General features: G+C 40.1%; 1 pseudogene; it reads right to left on the bottom strand.

Annotated features, from left to right (window-relative positions):
• The window catches only part of LOC113593346 (KRAB domain-containing protein 5-like), a 90,799-nt pseudogene extending 85,601 nt beyond the window's left edge, over positions 1 to 5,198 (bottom strand).
• Positions 5,199 to 21,056: the final 15,858 nt, after the last annotated feature.

The raw sequence follows: 21,056 nt of genomic DNA, 5'->3' as shown, positions 1-21,056 counted from the left end.
TTAGTATTATAGCTACAGGGGCATCTAGGTGGCTCAGTAGGTCCAGTGTCCAACTTCAGCTCAGGCCATGGTTTCATGGTCCATGAGTGGGAGTCCCCTGTCGGGCTCTGTGCTGAGCTCACAGCCTGGAGCCTGCTTCAGATTCAGTGTCTCCCTCTCTTTCTGCCCCTCCCATGTTTGCACTCTGTCTCTCTCTCTCTCTCTCTCTCTCTCTCAAAAATAAATAAATAAACATTAAAATTTTAAAGAAAGGAAACAATTTATAATCATAGTGACAAAAGGGATCCTGGGTGGTGGCTTAATTGGTTAAGAGTCCAACTATTGATTTCGGCTCAGGTCATTATCTCACCATTTTAGGAGTCAAATCCTGCATTGGGCTCTGCAGTGACAGGGGAGAGCATGCTTGGGATTCATTCTCTCTCTCTCTCTCTCTCTCTCTCTCTCTCTCTCTCTCTCTCTCTTTGTTTCTCTGTTCCTCCCCTCCTTGTGCTCTCTCTTCAAATAAAAAATAAAATTATAGATTTCCTTTAAATAATTGACCTTTTTTTATGTAGAAGTTTTTGGCTTATATTTTGTCTTATTCTGGTTTTGCAATTCCATAATAATGTGCTTCCTTTTGTATGGGACTTTCCACAGCTTTATTTTTCAACCTCAGCTTTAGGTGTGGTTTTGTTTTTTACCTGTGTATTTTGTTATGGGGTGACAATTTTCAACTCATTACATTTTCAGAAAATATCAGTGTAACTCAAATATGAATCAGCTTTATGCCCTCTGCCAACAAAATTATCTAAGTATTTGCATGTAGAAATATTACACATGCTTACTTTGTGAATCATCCTGTGTATTTCTTTCCTGGGTTAGTGGTCAGTGAATGTTGTTTCATGTCTACGTGAGTTGTCATAATAATAGAATTAATTTCATTATCTATTTATTGGTGTACATATTTATTGTGTACATATTTTCATTGTGGTTTCCTTAGGGATTACTTAAAATATCTTAAAGGTATAACAAACCATTATATGTGCTGCTGGCAGAGAGCTTGACACAGGGCTTGAACTCACAAACTGTGAGACCATGACGTAAGCCAAAATCAAGGGCCAGACACGTAACCAACTGAGCCACCCTGATGCACCTATGTAGCTATAATATTAAACTGTGACTGTGTACTCATAAAAGAAAAGGAACATTTTGAATTATTGGCATGTCTTCATGGACAGTAAAATTGTAATGTATATTCACTAAAATCAAAAGCTCATGAAAATTCTTATGAATGAAGCAGTTGAAAGGCATGAAAAAGTGTATTATGTTAATAGATATCTCCATTTTCACAGAATTTAAGGGTATAATCCATCCATAGAATCAAGCATACAAAAACCTTTGCCTTCTTTTAAGTTTTATTAAGTATATTGAGAGAGAGACAGAGAGAGAGACAGAGAGAGAGAGTAGGAGGGACAGAGAGAGAGGGAGAAAATCCCAAGCAGGCTCCATGCTGTCAGGGCAGAGCTGGATAGAGGGCTAGAACTCACAAACTATGAAGTGGCCATGAACTGAACTGAAATCGAGAGTCAGATGCTCAACCCTCTAAGCCACACAGGTGTCCCAAAAACTTTCATTTCTAAATAAGCAAACACCATCAGCATTGTAAATAGGCCAATAAGCACTTTATTTAAAAACAAACAAACAGGGGCGCCTGGGTGGCTCAGTCGGTTAAGCGGCCGACTTAGGCTCAGGTCATGATCTCGCGGTCCGTGAGTTCGAGCCCCGTGTCGGGCTCTGTGCTGACAGCTCAGAGCCTGGAGCCTGTTTCAGATTCTGTGTCTCCCTCTCTCTGACCCTTCCCCGTTCATGCTCTGTCTCAAAAATAAATAAACGTTAGAAAAAAAATTTTTTTTAATTAAATAAATAAATAAATAAATAATAAAAACAAACAAACAAAAAACAACCTTTTTATATTGAATTCAGATACATTCTGAGGAAAGTAGAAAAGACTGATTCATGTTTCCTGAAGCAAAATTACATTTATAATCAAAACTTTTTTTCTAAATATAAGAAATTCACTAATCATCTACCTCATTTCTTATGGAGCATACATCCATGTCATATCAGAACTTTTAATCTAGGAGTACCTAGGTGGCTCAGTCAGTTAAGCATAAGACTTCGGCTTAGGTCATGATCTCACAATTTGTGGGTTCAAGCCCCATGTCAGGCTCTGTGTGGACAGCTCAGAGCCTGGAGCCTGCTTCAGATTCTGTGTCTCCCTCTCTCTCTGCCCTCCCCTACTCACTCTCTGTTTCAAAAATAAACAATAAAGGGACGCCTGGGTGGCTCAGTCAGTTAAGCGGCCAACTTCAGCTCAGGTCATGATCTCGCAGTCCGAGAGTTCGAGCCCCGCGTAGGGCTCTGTGCTGACCGCTCAGAGCCTGGAGCCTGTTTCAGATTTTGTGTCTCCCTCTCTCTCTCTGACCCTCCCCTATTCATGCTCTGTCTCTCTCTGTCTCAAAAATAAATAAACGTTAAAAAAATTTTTTTAAAAATAAACATTAAAAAAAATTAAACAATTTTTGATCCAATAAATCATAAAGTAATCTCAAATATAACTACTCAGAAAGTGAAAACATATATGACAAAGTCACAGGAACTTCATATTATATAAGACAAAATTATGAAATGATTCAATTATTAAGAAATAATGTAACAATTGAGATTTATTATAGGTTGTGAGTTTTAAATTCTAAATGTCCTATCTCCCCTATGGCATTAATTCATGTAGGAATTCTAGGAAAATAATAGGTGCTTGAAATGATTTCACCATTAAGGAATGGAACACGTAGAATAGAAATCTCTTATTTTAGTTAATACCAAACAACTGAACTTTTTTCAAGTTTTTTTTTTTCTTTTTTTTTGAGAGAGAGATAAAGACCAAGTAGGGGAAGAGCAGAGAGAGAGAGAGGGAGACCGAATTCCAAGCTTGCTCGGTGCTGTCATCACAGAGGCCTATGCTGGCCCCAAACTCACTGTCTGTGAGATCATGACTTCAGCTGAAGTCAGATGCTTAACCAATTGATCCAACCATGCGCCCTCAAAACTGAACTTTTGAAGTAAAATAAAGGGTTAGATTTTCTCATTTTAGGGAGGTGCTTTATTATCTGATGAAATGAGTGGGTGTCAATTTAGTACGATTAAGATTAAAGCATCCATAATATCAGAAAACAGTTAACATGTGATATCTGTCCCCATTGTTTCCGGGATTTCGGCACCAACCCCCAATATGTCCATCAGTACCCTGACACACTTCTCACACAAGGCAAATACTCAGAAATGTATTAACATAGACTTCCTCAGAAATACAGAGATTCCCACCCCCCCCCCCCCCAAAGCATTGGACAACCAATCAATCAGATTACAGAAGCCCTCACTGTGGACGTGAAGGACCTACAGTGGAACTGAAGGACAATCCTTAGAGAATGTAAGAGCATGATGTGTTGGAAAGCAAAAGTCCACTGTGAGAGGAAGAGACATGAAACCGGCCTTTTAAAACTAATTTCAATTCAAGGAGGGCTCCTCAAACCACGTTTTAAGGTCAGTCTTCATCCTTCACATTTGGACCTCACATTTGTCATCTGCTTCATTCATTCCCACCTACCTGGGTGTGTAGCTACTGTCTCCTTTCTCTTCCGTTCCCAGAACTCCTTTTTAAGTTCTAAAAAGAGGACCAGGTCCGGCTTTGTCACAAGACCTGGATGCTAGAAAAAAGGAATAGGAGTATTGCTGGAGATTCTACCTTTCAATCCAGTATTGGACTCAGTAGAGAGGACATTGTGCAATTCTGGAAAATGCCCAATAGCCCCTTTAGAACACCCAGGATGGTTTCCAAGGTTCACATCTTGATCTCTACTTCCCAGTATTATACTACCATAATGAGTAGAGATTGGTATTGAATATGGAAATACCATTTTATGGCACTCAATGTTTAGAATTGTCATTAATCTAAAAAATGATGATGTTAGTCTAAGGAAGGGAAAACTAACTTTGAAAGAAACATCATGAAGATATTTCTTTACATCTACAAACTCATAATTATTTCCCTTATGTAGGGATTTGAATCCCAGTCATGCAAAGAGGAAGATTCCAAGAGACAGTCTTCAAAGGAAGGAACAAAACCTGAGTGTGGTTTGGGAAATCTGGAGGGTGTTATCCTCACCCAAGAAGAGGAGGTGTCCATAGGTCTCTAACATCACATCCCTGTACAGTTCTCGCTGACTCTGGTTCAGGCATCCCTACTCCTCCAGAGAGAATACTACAGCCACATCCCTGAAGGTCAGCAGTCCCTGCAATAAATACCAGTTACCAAGTGGGCACATGAAGAGTTCAAATGGTCCCTAAGATGCAAGAGGGAGTTCATGTCACAAGCCGCAATCCACGATCTGACATTCCACTGCTTACCTGCATTTGCTCACTGACCTTATCCCTCAGTTTACTTAACCTCTTCTTTCCACCTTACCTTTTACTTCAGGCAAAACACCCCATGGGCATACTGTCCTGTGGTGGAAACAGAAAGTATCCAACAAAGGTAATGACTGCCCTGAGGAAGAGCCTCCATTGTCTCAATTTGACCTTAACCCCTGGCTCACATCTATGCAGATGAACATTAGAGTAAGCATGAAGTGAGAACAGTTACCTATATCTCATTATATATATTATTAAGTTTATTCCCTGAGAGAGAGAGAGCACAAGTATGGGTGGGGCAGAGAGAAGAAATCCCACCAGGCTCCATGTTCAGCATGGAGCTTGACTTGGGGCTTGATCTTAAGACTATGAGATCATGACTTGAGCCTAAATCAAAAGTCAGAAGCTCAAGGGACTGGGACACCCAGGAGCTCCCTTTTACCTCATTATAATACTAAAATCTCCACCCAAGGAGGAGTATAAACCTCATTTACTATGTAGCATACAGTGAATGTATAGAACTGTTTTCTTAAGGCTCATGTGCAACCTTATCCCCAGTCTCCTTTGATAAATATCCACCCTAACCCTAAATAAAAGGAAAGCATTCCAGGGTGCATGGGTGGCTCTGTTGCTGAAGCATCCGACTATTGGTTTCAGCTCAGGTCATGATCTCACAGTTTCTTGAGTTCAAACCCTGCATCAGACTCTGCGTGGACAGCACAGAGCCTGCTTGGAATTCTCTCTCTCTCCCTCTCTCTCTGCCCCTCCTCCACTCAGTCTGTCTCTGAAAATAAATAAATTTAAACAAAAATTTTTTTAAATTTTTTTAACGTTTATTTTTTTTGAGACAGAGACAGAGCATGAACAGGGGAGGGGCAGAGAGAGAGGGAGACACAATCTGAAACAGGCTCCAGGCTCTGAGCCGTCAGCAGAGTCTGACGCGGGGCTCGAACTCACGGACCATGAGATCATGACCTGAGCCGAAGTCAGACACTGAACCGACCAAGCCACCCAGGCACCCCAACAAAAATTTTTTTTAAAAAAGGAAATTATTCTCCTTTCCTCTCTGTCTCTGCTTTGGAAATTATTCCCTGTGATCTCCTTATTTCCTGTAAATCAATTTTCCTTTGTCTAACATCCCCACTTGGTATAGTTTTTTTGTGATTCACCAAGGACTGTATTCCTGTTTGTTCAGTTATATTAGGAGAACTGGTTCCTGCTTAGATGAGTTTCTTGCTTTCTGAAGTAAGAGAATTTGGAACACAGTATTATGCTCTAATATATTCTTTAACTTTGAGGTATGAACCGTTATAAATATTGTGTTTATTCAAGAGAATTTGTAAAACGAAGGCATCAACACAGGCATACACATTTTGGAATCCTGTATTTCCATCATACAGTACATGTGGTGTCTATTTCCTAATGGGAAGTTTTGGTGAGTTACAAATGTACTTAGCATCTTCTAATGTGAATTATAGTTTCACAACAGTGCATTTGAGATCTTGTTAAAATGAGGGTACTGTTCAGGAGTTATAGCATGGGGTAGGTGTCTGCATTCCTAACAAGGCATTAGTCTATGGGCCAAGGGATACATATTCCAACAATGAAATAGAACTCAAATTTAAGAACTCTTGGAGGACTTGGAATTGAGTGGGTTTTACAGCAATTACAAGTTCTACTAGAATAGCAAGAAAGGTGACAAGGCTTTCCAAGCATTTCCTGGTTAGTAGAGAGCATTAAACAGTTTCTCATAAATTCATGGAAAATAAATAATAATAATCTAAGATAAGAAACACCTTATTCTTCTATTTTTGGTGAATATTTGTTAAGCACCCAGTACATGATATGGATCAGATTTTAATCTAGGTTAACTGACCTAGAGTTGATCTAAAATGACACACAGGTCAATATACACAAGGACCCTATATCAATGTTCATAACAGGTGTTAAACCCTGAGAAAACTGATGGAAAGAAGATATGCACACAAAATTCATCTATATTTATACATTCCATGCACACATCCATACGTTTTGAAAGTAGTTATAACATTAAACATGGTAGAATAGAATATTATCAGAGTGACTGAAAAAGTTTTCAAGAGAAGTACCTGGATGGCTTAGTACCTTAGGTTTCCAACTCTTGATTTCAGTTCATGTCATGATCTCAGGGTTCCTGAGTTCAAGCCTCACCTCAGGCTCTGTGCTGACAGTGTGGCTTGCCCGGAATTCTGTCTCTCCCTCTCTTTCTCTGCCCCTCCTTGTCTCTCTCAAAACTTAAAAAAAAAAAAAAAAAAAAAAAAGGCCAAACAAAAAACACTTCGATGACCTGAAACTTCTCAATCTACTCGTAGGTGATAATGCTTAAGTCTTTTACTCACACTATCAACACAAACACATAGAATGATATGAATAGAACAGTTTTTCTTTCTGAGTCTACTATGACGGATACAAACAAAACATGTTCCCCTTCACCATAGAAGGCTGACCTAGAGCCTGCATAGTTTGGATGAGCATCAAATACAGACTGGTTCCTGCATTCAATTTTTCTTTTTCCATGTTTATTTATATTGTGAGAGAGAGCATGGGCAAACATGGTGTAAAAAGGGGAGAGGCAGAGAGAGGGAGAGACTCTAAGCCTGCTCCTGTCTGTGACTGAGCCACGCAGGTGCCTCTGGATGCTGGCTCTTTTAAAGGGTCACATGAGTGCTAGTGTGTCTCATCAATTGTTAATATTGAACTGAATGATAAGCATCAGAGAAATCGTGCAGAAGTAGTTTTACAAGTAGAAATTTAAAGAAAGTTTTGTGATTGAACACTGTGCACTTACCCTCCCCCATGAATATACAAGCTTCACGCAGCCAAAGTACATTTTTTTCTGCCCATGGGTCCTGCCCCTGTCCTATTTCAGTAAATCCCATCTTGTACCATACAGTACCTCAAAAATAGTATCTTGACCATAGTACTCAATGATCTCGTAATATAATAGTCCTTGGAAACCTTTTTTTATATTTTATTTTGTTTTAGATTTTTAATTTATTTATGCTTTATTGAAAGAGAGAGAGGGCACAAGTAAGGGAGGGTGAAAAGAGAGAGGGGGAGAGAGAAAGAGAGTTGTGGGACTCAAACTCATGAACTGTGAGTTGAATCAGATACTTAATCAAGTGAGCCACCCAGGCACCTCGAAAGGCTTTTTTCAATTTAATGTCTATTTATTTTGAGAAAGAAAGAGTGCAGGCGCAGGGGAGTGACGGACACAGAGAATCCCAAGAGGGCTCCTGCTGTCAGCATGTGGCCTAACATGGGGCTCTATCTCATGAACCTGGAGATCATGATCTGCACCGAAATCAAGAGTGGAGACTTCATCGACTGAGCCACCCAGGCACCCCTCATTGAAAGCTTTTGTTTCAATCATCACTTGTGCTCTATGGTATTTCAGGATTTTAAGACACTCAAACATATTAATTATGTCATTCTTTTCTTTCTGAAAACACAAACAAGTAAATAGAAGAGTATGTCTGTGTCATGACTATGCAGTGAAATAAAAACCTACGGGATGAAGGTCTGATTGATTTAGAACCTCTACTCCCATAAGTCATTACATCTACTACACAAGTCGAGGGACTTCATTGCTCAGTAGAAACTGATGCGAGGTGGGCCAGGAGTAAATAAATGCTCAAGAAACTATTCTTGAGACCTTTTTGGTGAACGAGGCTGATCTTATTAAAGCACAGGGACAGGACATGTGGGAAGAATGAGCTGCAGTGTGATTGTGAGGAGACATTCATTATATACTTTAAGTTGGGGGGGGGGTTGGAATAAAGATTCTGAAGGGATTTCATAGGTTAAAGAGGACTCACAGGATCCTGGAAGTCTGGCTATTGTCAAGGGAAGCTTACTTTTCCCCTCTAGAAAAGCATTAACATTAAAGCAGTTGTAAATTTCTTGAGGAATATCTTCCTCTTCAAGTCTTAAGTATTTCTCAGTGGGTTGTAAGTTGTAAGACAATTTAATTTTACCTACGTTTCTTTTGCCTTTGTTTTCCTCACAGAAACTGCAAGGGAGGGGTGCCTGGGTCCTTAGTCAGTTAAGCATTTGACTCTTCAGCTCAGGTCAAGGTCTCATGGTTTTGTGAGTTTGAGCCCTGAGTCATGCTCTGCACAGACCCTGTGGAGCCTGCTTGGGATTCATGGTTTCTCTGCAACTCCAATCCTCCTGCTCTCTCTGGGTCTCTCAAAATATATAAACTTAAAAAAAAAAAAAAAACAAGGAAAGAGAAACTAAAAGAAAGTTTCCATTTTAAATGTGATGGTGTCTTGGGGCACCTGGGGGCTCACTCGGTTGAGCCTCTGACTTCAGCTCAGGGCATGATCTCACAACTCTGTGAGTTCGAGCCCCACATTGGGCTCTGTGCTGATGGCTCAGGGCCTGGAGCCTGCTTCAGGTTCTGTGTCTTCCTCTCTCTCTGCCCCTTGCCCACTCACATTCTGTCTCTGTCTCTCTCAAAAATATATAAACATTAAAAAAAAAATTAAATATGATGGTGTCTGGAAGTCACTCAGGGAATCTGCCTAAAATCATTACAACTGATAAGAAGGAATAATATGAATGTTATAGGGAGGAAATCTGTCACAGAGCACAAAGTCAAGTAAAAGAAGGTAATAATGGCTGGAAGGAAACAAATTGTTATCAGTGCCTAAGGCACACCTCAGGACACAGGATCACCGTGTGTTCTTGTGACCCCAAACAGTAAATCAGAATATAAACAATTTTGAAGGTACAATGGATTTATACAGCCTTCAGTCACATATAGTCTCCATGTCCTGTAATATCTAGACTATTTTACAGTATGTTTTCCACATCCTAATGACCAGGAACATTCCAGATTATTCTGTGCCTCATATCTATCTGATGTATTTTGCATTTTCATAATCGTACTCTACCCAGAGCAGAGAAACCATCCAGATCAGACCTAAATGGGAACGGTTTTCCTTGAGTGCTGTCCCAGGACCAGACCCCATCAGCAACAGGAAACCTGGACTCAACACTCTCCTCTCTGGATATGTCACAAAGGGAATATTTTCATTACTTGCAGGAATTTAATTCAAAGTGACAACTGTTGATGTCCTACTGGAAACCAGGTTGGAGAGAAGGGAGCAAAGTCTCTGGGATATAGGGGAGGAGTGTTCTAAAGACATAACCTAGAATATCATTTTTTTTTTAACTTTTATTTATTTTTGAGACAGAGAGAGACAGAGCATGAACGGGGGAGGGTCAGAGAGAGAGGGAGACACAGAATCTGAAACAGGATCCAGGCTCTGAGGAGTCAGCACAGAGCCCGACGCGGGGCTCAAACTCACGGACTGCGAGATCATGCCCTGAGCTGAAGTCGGACGCTTAACCGACTGAGCCACCCAGGCGCCCCTAGAATATCATTTCTGAGAAGCTTAAAACGTAGGTGAAAACTTAAAGTAGAACCATCAGAACTAAAAAAAAAAAAAAAAAAAAAAAAAAAAAAATCATTGCCTTTTTTTTTTTTTTTTTTTCTCTTAGAGAGAGAGGATCAATGTAAATGGAAGACAGGGACACAGGGACAGAGAGGAAATCTTAAGTAGGCTCGAAACTCAGAAGGAACCCCGACTCAGGGCTGGATCACAGGTCCCTGGGATCATGACCTGAGCCCAAATCAAGAGTCTGATGCTCAAATGGCTGAGACACCCAGGTGCCCTGCAATTTCTACACGCCCGGAATTCAGGAGAAAAAGATCACAGGCCCTCCGGCCTGGGGCGCAAGGCTTACCTGAGAACTGGCCATTTTTTCTTTCACCTCCTCTTCAAGATTTCTTTCTCAGATCTTTGTGGAGAAAACACAGCACAAGTAGGAGAAAATGTCGGTAAAGACACCACACTGCCTCTTCACTTCCTGTAACCTGATCGCCTGCAGGCAGGGCTTTGAAATGCAAAAAAGGCCCAAGTTCCTAGTCCTTTGTGTCAGGAGCTATTCAGAAACCGTCAGCTCCCACTTGGAGACCAATCACTGAGTTTCCCTTCTCTGCTTTCAGGGGCCCTCCCCTCCCCCAGGAGCCCACAAATTCTGCTTGAGCATAGAAAAATGTTCCTACGCAGACCTGACACTCCCCAACTCCTGTACAGGAGACCCTATTACCTCCCCTTGAGGAAAAGCCTGCACTCAACTCTCATAAATTATTGGGAAGCCTTCCTTCTCCACCCTGGGCCTCACTTAGAATTATAATAGGAGGGGCACCTGTGTGGCTCAGTAGGTCCAGGGTCCTACCTCAGCTCAGGTCATGATCTCACGGTCTGTGCGTTCGAGCCCCATGTCGGCCGCTGTGCTTACAGCTCAGCGCCTGAAGCCTGCCTCAGATTCTGTGCCTCCCTCTCTCCCTGCCCCAACCCACTCGCATTCTGTCTCTGTCTCTCTCGAAAATAAACAAAAAAAAAAAAAAAAAAAAAGAATTATAATAGGAAAAGATAGAATTCAGAAGGCAGAAAGGGAAAGATTAGGACCTGAGGTCCCTGGGTGGGGAAAAACACTTTTTTTCCAAAACACTGGAACAATGCTGGGAGTGTCTGACCACAGCAAACCCCCTCAGGTGTAAGGTTCCTCTTAAAGATGTAACACATATCACCGACTTCCCTTCAGGTTCCCTCAGGAATTTGACAGACGACCCAACTTAGTGGTAGACCATAAAACGTATGACCCACAAGGAACTGTGGGGCCTCACCATCCTGAGTACAATGGGAATGAGACAATCAGGAGTGGAAAACCCAACACCTAGAGTTAGCAAGCCAATACGAGTAGGTGGTGAAAAGGAAATAGGGGAAAGGGAAGGCGGGAGAGACCCAATCCTCACAAAACAAAGATCCTTGCCTATCGTCTCGGGTTTTCACCCTCCGACACCCCTCTGTGTACAGCGAGCTTTCCTACCACTCTCCCTCTCTTAGACACTACTCACCTCTGCCTGTGGCTCATTTTGTGTCCACCTCTTCTTTCTTTGAAGCGGGGAGACCAGGAATCCCTGGTGTTGAGGTCAAAAATCCTGCACCTGAATCCCCTGGAGCACTTCCCTGAAACCACACTGTGGTTTCCACCCACCCAGTTGAGGGAATGTGAGGGGGAGGGCAGCAGCAATGATCCTTCTTGAAACTCCACAGGTGATCCTACTGGGAAGCATTTGGGGAGAAGATCAGCAAAGCACAGTCACCCAGGCTAGGGATGTTGTCCAGATTAAAATCCATGCCTTCTCCACTGACCAGAGTTTGTGGAGATTTACACATTCTCCCTCTTTCTGCTACACAGAGGGAGACACCCTTCCAAATGGAACTTACCCTGATACATGCAAACGTCTGTTACAAAGGAAACCTGTCCTGGGTTTCAGAGCTTTTCCTTGGTCTGTTTCAAATAATCCTTCTGGCAAAGAGACATAATTAGACTTGATGAGCTGCTGTCCTTCAGGAGGAAAGTTTATTTCCCTAAGTCACTGCCAGGTAGTTTTCCAAATGCAATATATATTTTTTAATGTATATTTATTTCTGAGAGAGAGGCACAGAGCATGAGCAGGGGAGGCACAGAGAGAGAGGGAGACATGGAATCTGAAGCAGATTCCAGGCTCTGAGCTGTCAGCACCCAGCCCAACACATGGATCCAACCCTCCAAACCATGAAACCATGACCTGAGCCGAAGTCAGACACTTAACTGACTGGGCCACCAAAGCGCCCCAGAAATTCATATTTATTGAGAGGTATCATGATTCATGCACTGATAATGAATACGCAACAATCTAATTGCTTTATGGTAGCCTAGTACAATCAATACAATGGCTTCAAGGTAGACCAGCCTGTACACGAATGAGTGGCTCCTCATAAAATTGTTACAAATGTGACCTTTCTGTCCAGTGTAGGTTGTCTTATCTATTTTCAGTCTTGATGATTGACTAAGCATGTTCCCAGGTTCATGACATGTGTATGGGTTTTTTTTTTTTTCCCACATGAATCCTCTGATGATCACCATCATTGGAGGATGGGTTAGGAATTTTCCCACATTCGTCATATTTGTAAGGATTCTCTCCTAAATATATACTCTTCTGTATACTAAGGTTGGAGCTTTGATAAAACACTTCCCTACATTTATTACAGTCATAATGGTTCTCTGGAAGATGAGTCCTCAGATGTTTATTAACGTTTGAACGCTGCTTAAATATTTTCTCAGACTGACTGCATTGAGCAATCCTGTTTTCATTGAAAGTGTTGTGGTTTTGTTGTAAGGTTGACTGCTCAGTGAAGACCCCTCAACGGGATACCACCTACCACTTTTTTTCGTTTTTAAATCTCTGATTTTCAGAAATATTTGATTGAAAGGTGAATGCAATCCTATTGTCAAAATGGTACAAATAATATTTTCAGCATAGACTAGGTCACCTTCCAGATTTTCCAAATTTTTTTCTGCAAATATGTACGTTTGACCCTTTGATTTGAGCCTTTACTTATAGGAACACACCGCTTTGCAGTAGTGTAGTTAGAAAGGGGGGTTCTAAAATGTTTATACCCTTCACCATTTTGTGCAGTGAGACTCTTATTATGGGTAATTGTCTCCCTTTGGATATGTCCTTCATGATAGCTTTGATGCCCTTCACCGTCCCCAACACTGTTCCAGTCTCTCATTAAGCATACTTTCTCAAGGTCACTATGTTTATATCTACCTACTGACAGTCTTTGGAAAGAAGTATCTATGCACATCTTTGGGAGAAGGCTCTGGGTGCCATTTGAAGATACAGCTGAAAGGTAATGAATAAAAGTAAAATCAATCCACGACTGTCAGATGAATACAGTTAAAATTTCTGATACACAAAACTAAAATCAGAGAGCTTCAACTTAAGGACAAATGAATCATTAGTTTTTATACTTCACTCAGAGTGTATCTGAATTTCATCTCTCAGTTTTTGTTTTAGTTTTTTTGATATATAGTCATTGTTGGCACATTTTACAACTTTGATGGTATTTGTTTATTAAGAAATGAAATGCTTAGGGGATTGAGCATCAGACTCTTGATTTCAGCTCAGGTCGCCATCTCATGATTTGTGAGTTGAAGCCCCATGCCTGGCTCTGCAGTGACAGAGTGGAGGCTGCTGGGGATTCCCTCCCTTTCTCTCTGCCCCTCTGCCGCTTTCTATCTCTCTCTCTCTCAAAATACACTTTTAATACAAACTTAAAAATAATGAAATGAAAACTTTTTGTTTGCTGGATTCTAAAGGATGGGTGATACCCTTAAATTCTGTGGAATAGGACGGAACTATTAACATAATTCATTTAAGGTCTTTTAAGTGCTTAATTCATAAAAGTTTTCATGAGAGCTTTCCATGGGAGATTTTAATGAATATTCTTTACACCTTTATTGTCCATGAACACATGCCAATAATTCAAAATGTTCCTTTCTTCATGGGTACACAGTCACACTTTAAAATTATACATACCCAGGGTCACGTGGGTGTCTCAATTGCTTCACCATCCAACTCCTGATTTCAACTCAGGTCATGATCTCATGGTTGGGATTCTCTCTGTCTCCTTCTCTCCCTGATCCTCCCCTCCTTGTGCTCTGTCTCTTTCAAAATCAGTAAACTTTAAAATAAAATTATAGTAGGTGTCCTTTAAATAATTCATCTTTCTTATGTAGAATTTTTTGGGTTATATTTTCTCTTATTCTGGTTTGCAATTCCATAATAATATGCTTCCTTTTGTATAGAAATTTCCACAGCATTATTTAGGTGTGGTTTTGTTTTTACCTGTATGTTTTGTTATAGAGTGACAATTTTCAACTCGTTACATTTTTGGACAATGTGAGTGTAACTCAAATATGAATTGGTTTTGTTCCCTTTGCCATTAAAAGTATCTATGTGTTTGTCTGTAGAAATATTACCCATGCGTCCTTTGTGACTCACCTTGGGTATTTCTTCCCTTGGTTAGTGGTCAGTGAATGTTGTATTATGTCTACGGGAATTGTTAGAATAATAGAATCCATTACATCATCTATTTATTGGTGAATGTATTATCAGTAGGTATTTTCATTGTGGTTCCCTTAGAGATTACTTAAAACATCTTAAAGGTATAACAACTATTATATGTGTCACCAGCCCCATGTCAGTCTGAGCCATTGTAGTTGGATGACATTCCACTGAAGCTGATCCACAGCTGGCAGAAAACTCAGTCCTGCTTGAGCTCCATGACGTGTTCTACTCTGAGGATTGTGCAAAGTACTGATTAGTTGAGGAGCAGTTCACCAGTCATAGGCAGTGAGTATTTCTGCCTCATACAGTCCACCTAGTTTTAAGGCTAGATGCCCCTCTTTATGCACAGCTCACGTAGCATTTTTTCCCCCATCTGGTGGGGAGCAGAAAGAGGATGTCTGTCCATTATAGAGACTGACACCATGAAGTTAGGAACCAGGCTGTGCTCACATTTAACACTGGAACAAGTGATGATAACGATGCATTTTGGGGTAGCTGTTGTTTTGTGTTCTGCTATACCATGAAAAGGCCAATGTGTACTTGGTAGAAAGGAAGATGTATATTTTCTAGTATGTATACAGTGAGTATATAGATGCCTGTGTCGGATGAAATGGCTCATATACCCTATGGTGCACTCTGGCTTCTCCGTTTCTTCCCTGTGTTATTGTCTACCTGCAGCCATGTGTTCACAGTTGCTCTCTCATGGCCACAGATGCGTGCCCCGCCATCAGCTATCAGACTGTGTTCCATGCAGCAAGGAGGGAGTATAAATCAGATGGGACTTCGAGAATTTATTTCGCAACCACTCCTGTTTCATTCAGGGAAGGCCATCCTTTTCAAGGCCCCTCTCTCTTCATCTCATGGACCTGAACGTTGGCAAACCACAACTCTAACTACGAACGTATCTGTAACACAGGTGGATATGTGACATGGTTGGGAATGGGCAGTGTAACCTGAAGTGCTTCAAGGCACCTGACACTAAGGACATCATGCCTTACACTGGAATCAGAGGTCATGAAAAATCCCCTGAAATTTAGAGTATGCCTACCCAGATTCACAAGAATTTATCATGTATGCAAATGGGGTGCTAATTCTCTATACCTGAGTACAAACAACTAATTAAGAGTGTAATTATTTATTGTGTTATAGGAAAAGTCATGAAATGCAGATTCAGAGTAAGAATGTTGCCATATTCAACTCCATTATAAAATATAACATCTATTAATGTGTGGCCATATGTGTTTCATATCTTACTTGATGAAATATTTGAATAAATTCCAATTCATGTAAATTTGTATTATTTGATGAAAGAATCTGAGGACTAGTGTATTTTTGGGTGATTCCAGCATGCTCAATGAGGAACATGGACATGGAAGATGTGAAAACTGAACCAGACTATGTTAGAGTCAGACTTATTTATGAATAAAGCAAATGTGTATGTTGTGTGTGTGTCTGTGTGTGTGTGTGTCACACCACTAACATCACCACAAACACAGAAGGCTTCTAAGAGTGACTTTAAATTTTAACGTTTATTCATTTTTTGATAGAGAGAGAGACAGAGCATGAGTGGCAGAGGGGCAGATAGAGAGAGGGAGACACAGAGTCCAAAGGAGGCTCCTGGCTCTGAACTGACAGCACAGAGCCCGAAGTGTGGCTCAAACGCACGGACTGTCAGATCATGACTGAACCAAAGTCGGATGCCCAACCGATGGAGGCACCCAGGCACCCCTAACAGTGACCTTTAATGTGTATAACTCAGGGATGACCTCTGATTTAGTTACTGCAGAGACTGTCAAATTTATTTTGAATCAGATTTACCTGAACCACTTATAAAATATCAGATTTCTAGGTCTCTTCCCATGTTACCATTTCAATACTTCTGGGTTGTAACTCCCCAATTTTCCTTTCTCACACGTTCTCAGGTGATGCCTAAGGGCCATGTTTTGGAAACTACTTGGAGAATAAACATCTGGGGGAATATTTATGGTTGTCCTCTTCAATAAAAATATTATCCCATGGTGGTGCCTGAATGGTTCAGTTGGCTAAGCGTTCGACTTCGGCTCAGGTCATGATCTCGTGGTTTGTGAGTATAAGCTCCTCATCAGGCTCTGCACTGAGCATGGAGCCTGCTTCAGATCCTCTATCTCCTAGTCTTTCCACCCCTCTCCAGCTTCTACTTGCTCTTTCTCTCTCAAAAATAAACATTCAAAAAAAAAAAAAGATCACTGTTAACATCTAAAAAAAGATCATCACTGTTAACATCAGTGAAAAGTGATCAGATTTGTCCAAGTGCATAAAATCATAAGGGTTAAAATCTTTACAATAAAGCATTAATAACAGTGAACCATACAGTTTAAGGGCTATAGAATGACTTTAGACTTTGGTGAATAGTGTAGTTTGGATTTCATTTTTCATGGAGTGCATAGCCCACAACTTATGTTTCCCTGCTGTTTTCACTGTTTTTGAATATAAATATTGAACCATGGAAAATGACAGCTGTGTATTGAGAGTGGAAATGATCTTCCCTGGTCCAGATTTTCACTGGAAACCTGCAGGATTTCTTTTCTTTTTTTTTTTTTTTTTTTTAATGTTTATTTTTGAGACAGAGAGAGACAGAGCATGAATGGGGGAGGGTCAGAGAGAGAGAGGGAGACACAAAATCTGAAACAGGCTCCAGGCTCTGAGCTGTCAGCACAGAGTCCGACATGGGGCTCAGACTCACAGACCGTGAGATCATGACCTAACCCAAAGTCGGACACTTGATCGAGTGAGACACCCAGGCGCCCCAGAAACCTGCAGGATTTCTAATGTCATCATTTTCCTTTACTGTAGTGGAACCAGGCAAGGTTGACAGGTTTTTCTTCTGTGGGACCTGGGACAACAAACAATTTATATGCACATGAAAACTTGGAAGCACAGAAGTGCTTATCAGCCTGGGTTTACAATAAACATCCCTTGGCTAGTTTTAAGAACCAGCATCACCTGTGCCCCCTGCCAGAGTCTGTCTATTGGTCAGGGTGAGAGCATCGGTGCTGCTTTAACTACAAGCTCCAGGTGATTCTCAGGTGAGGCCAGGGTGAAGCAGGAGGATTCGCAGCCATATTTGGGAGGGCTGTATTGGCCAGCCTTTCACTAGAAGAGATGTTGATAGTCATTCAACTATGTAAGCACATAAACAAGAAACTGTTGGAAAAAGGATGTTTTCTTTACAATTACCATGGTATATGATGCATTTCTGTTTTTGTGAAATCGATTTCTACTGGTGTGAAAATACCACCCTCGTGTAGCATTAAGAAAAGCAAGTTGAGATTAAGTTTGATGTGACAATATTTATATAAACATTGAACCAAGCACAAGGTATTTTAGCACCTGTGTGTTACTCAATTTCAAGTGCAATTTCACATACACTCTGAATTTGCATAAGAGGGAGGATCCACCTCTACTTGAAAAATAGTTATCTCTGAAGGTCTAGCTATTTTTGGTTGACAGGAATTACTGCTACTTTTTATTTAAATATTTTATAAGCATATACTTTATAATTTTCATATTATAATTCATGATATGCCTAATGTAGTTGTTTTCTATCACTACCATAACCAGTCATCATGATTTTATGGGCAAATGTTCACACAATTGTGTTGTTAATAAGTGTGGAATTTCAGTGGACTTGGCTTTACTTTCTGTTCAGGGTCTTGTGAGGTTAAAAGTCAAGGTTTCATGAGGCAAATATATTCTGGGTCACCACCCTCATTCCCTTATCCTTATGTATGCACAACCACTAGTCTGCTTAAGTTTTTTTTCCTACTTTTATTCAGAGAGAAGTTGTACACCTTAGTCTAATATAGTGTGTCACTTAACGATTTGATACATGTATATATTGCAAAGTATTTACCATAAATCTAGTTAACATCCATCACCTCACAGAAATTTCTTGGGTGTGATAAGTTTTAGGAGCTACTCCCTTTAGCATCTTTCAAATAGGCAATACAGTATTGTGAATTAAAGCCAGCATATACCTTATATATGCACCACATTATCTACTTTTCTGATGGGGCCACAAATGTTTTTCAAGTCTTGGCTTTTATGAATGTTACATTTTGTTGAGTTTTTACACACTTGAGATTTTTGTTTTGTACTTCTAATTGGCTTCTGGTTTTATGTCATTGTGTTTGAAAAAGATACTTCATGATTTTTTTTTTAAATTTTGTTCCTTTGGAGATAAACAGCACAAGAGTGAGCATACGAGCAGGGGAGGGACAGAAAGGGAGGGAGGGAGAGAGAATCCCAAGCAAGCTCCACACTGTGATTGTGGAGTCTGATGGGGGACTTAAACCTAAGAACTGTGAGATTGTGACCAGAGCCAAAGTCAAGAGTTGGACACTTTTGAGCCACCCAGTCACCCTGCTTCATAGGATTTCAATCTTAAATTTATTAAGATTGATTTTGTGACCCAGCATATAACATATACTAGAGAATGTTCCATATGTACATGAGAAGAACGTGTTTCTTTCACTTGTTGGATGGAATGTTGTAAGACACCTACTTAATGGCATTGAAGTCTGATATTATTGATTTTCTGTCTGGACAATCTACTCATTATGGAAAGGTTCACTATTGAAGTCCCCTGCTAATATATCTTGTCTTTTTCTCTATTCTTGTCTGTTAATAGTTGCTTTATATTTAGGTGCTTTTATGTGGGGCGGACAAATATTTACCAAAGTTCTATCCTTCTGTTGAATTGACTTTTATTTTCTATTATGTCTTTTCTTAAAAAAATTTTTTTATGTTTATTTTTGAGAACAAGAGAGACAAAGGTTGAGTGGGTAGGGTCTGAGAGACAGGGAGACACAGAATCTGCAGCAGGCTTCAGGCTCTGAGCTGTCAGCACAGAACCCGATGTGGGGCTCGAACTCACAGACCACGAGATCATGACCTGAGCAGAAGTAGGCAGCTTACCTGACTAAGCCACCCAAGTGCCCCTCTATTTATTCTTTTTTTAGGGAAAGCTTGTTATATTGCTTAAAAAAACTATAAAAGATATATATATCACCTTATATATATACATCTATATTTAACAAACAAAACTAGTTTTTTAAAATAAATAACTCTAATGTATCAAACTTTGACCACATCAACACAACTATCTGATGCACAAAAAGATTATTAAGTAGCTCAGGCAATAAACACAATTAAATGTCTTGTCAATGCAGACACTACATGAATATACAAATCTATTGGTTTAATGTAACACGGACAAATTCTAAATACATGCGAGGATGAAAGGATTCATGAAAGGATTCATGTTTTCTATTTGGTGAATACATATATAATGTATAAAACCTTTAGTAACAAGTACTGCAGTTCTACAAAGTGTGAGCAAAGTAGAATCTCAGGTTTTCGTCTATCATTTCAGAAAGAACCCAACATGAAATAAATCCACTATCACAAGTATTGCAAAGGTGATCCATAAAAAGTGATGATTGGCAATTTCATACAAAGAAAAAATCCTCAGAGATGAATGTTAGGAATTTTAGAGTGATATTGTGGTAACCTGCCTGAAAGGACCAATAACTTATTTGAGGGCTTAAAACATCAGATAACAATGTAAATTCATTGACATGAGAGGAAAAAAATGCAGTGTATTACAGCAAGAAGTTAGCAAATGGAATACTGTGGAAAAGATTTATTAGCCTCTACAAGTTGGTTTTGAGAAACCATTGGCCACTTGTTACAGTAAAATTCCCAGATTTTCATTGCAACAGTTATTTTCCCCACACTCATCAAAACCTGGAAGCAATAGGTGTTTCTCAAAGTGTCATTCAGGGTTCTTTTTCCCCCCCAAACCATTAAATCTCAGGAATAGGATTTTGAGTATCAACTAGCCATTTAGGAGACTCCTAAGATACAGATGTTCATAAACATTACACAACCTACAGTTCAGGTACCTACACAAACACCACCAAGAGTAGTGGGAAAATGTGTGGGTTTTCAAAGTGTTAAACACTATATGAGTTACATGAACACACTCTTGTTGGTGTCCCTCCCCCCCTCCCCCAAGAAAAATGGGTGAACACCTTATTGCCATTCTGCCAAACACCACATAACTAAAAACGCTGCATGAGGTGACCCCTCTATTTTGTAAGGACATGCACTGTGACTTCTTACAGTCTTGGGCTTAAAGTCTGTTTTGTCTGATGTAAGCATGGCTACTCCACATTCTTTTGTTTTCCATTGGCATGGAAGATCTTTTTCCACACCTGAGCTTTCAGCCTGAGTGTGTTCCTACAGCTGAAGTGAGTCTCTTGAAGGCAGCACGTATCCTTAGTTTGTGTACTTCTTTCCTTTCAGCCAATGTATCTTTTGGTTGGAGAATTTAGTCCCTTTATATTTAAAATAAGTATTGACACAGGTATGGATGGAGTGACTCTTGTCATTGTTTTCCATGTGTTTAGCTGTTGTAGAATTACTTGCCCCCTTTCTTATCCATTTGGTCTTTTTCTTTGTGATTTGTTGATTTTCTAGAGTGGTGTACTTTGATTCCTTTCTCTTTATGTTTTGTGTATCTACTACAGGTTTTGCTTTGTGGTTACCA

The sequence above is a fragment of the Acinonyx jubatus genome, chromosome E2, assembly GCF_027475565.1.
Source record: "Acinonyx jubatus isolate Ajub_Pintada_27869175 chromosome E2, VMU_Ajub_asm_v1.0, whole genome shotgun sequence".
Lineage (NCBI taxonomy): Eukaryota > Metazoa > Chordata > Mammalia > Carnivora > Felidae > Acinonyx > Acinonyx jubatus.
Note: the sequence above shows the minus strand (reverse complement) of the source record. Positions and strands in the feature narration are given on the sequence as shown.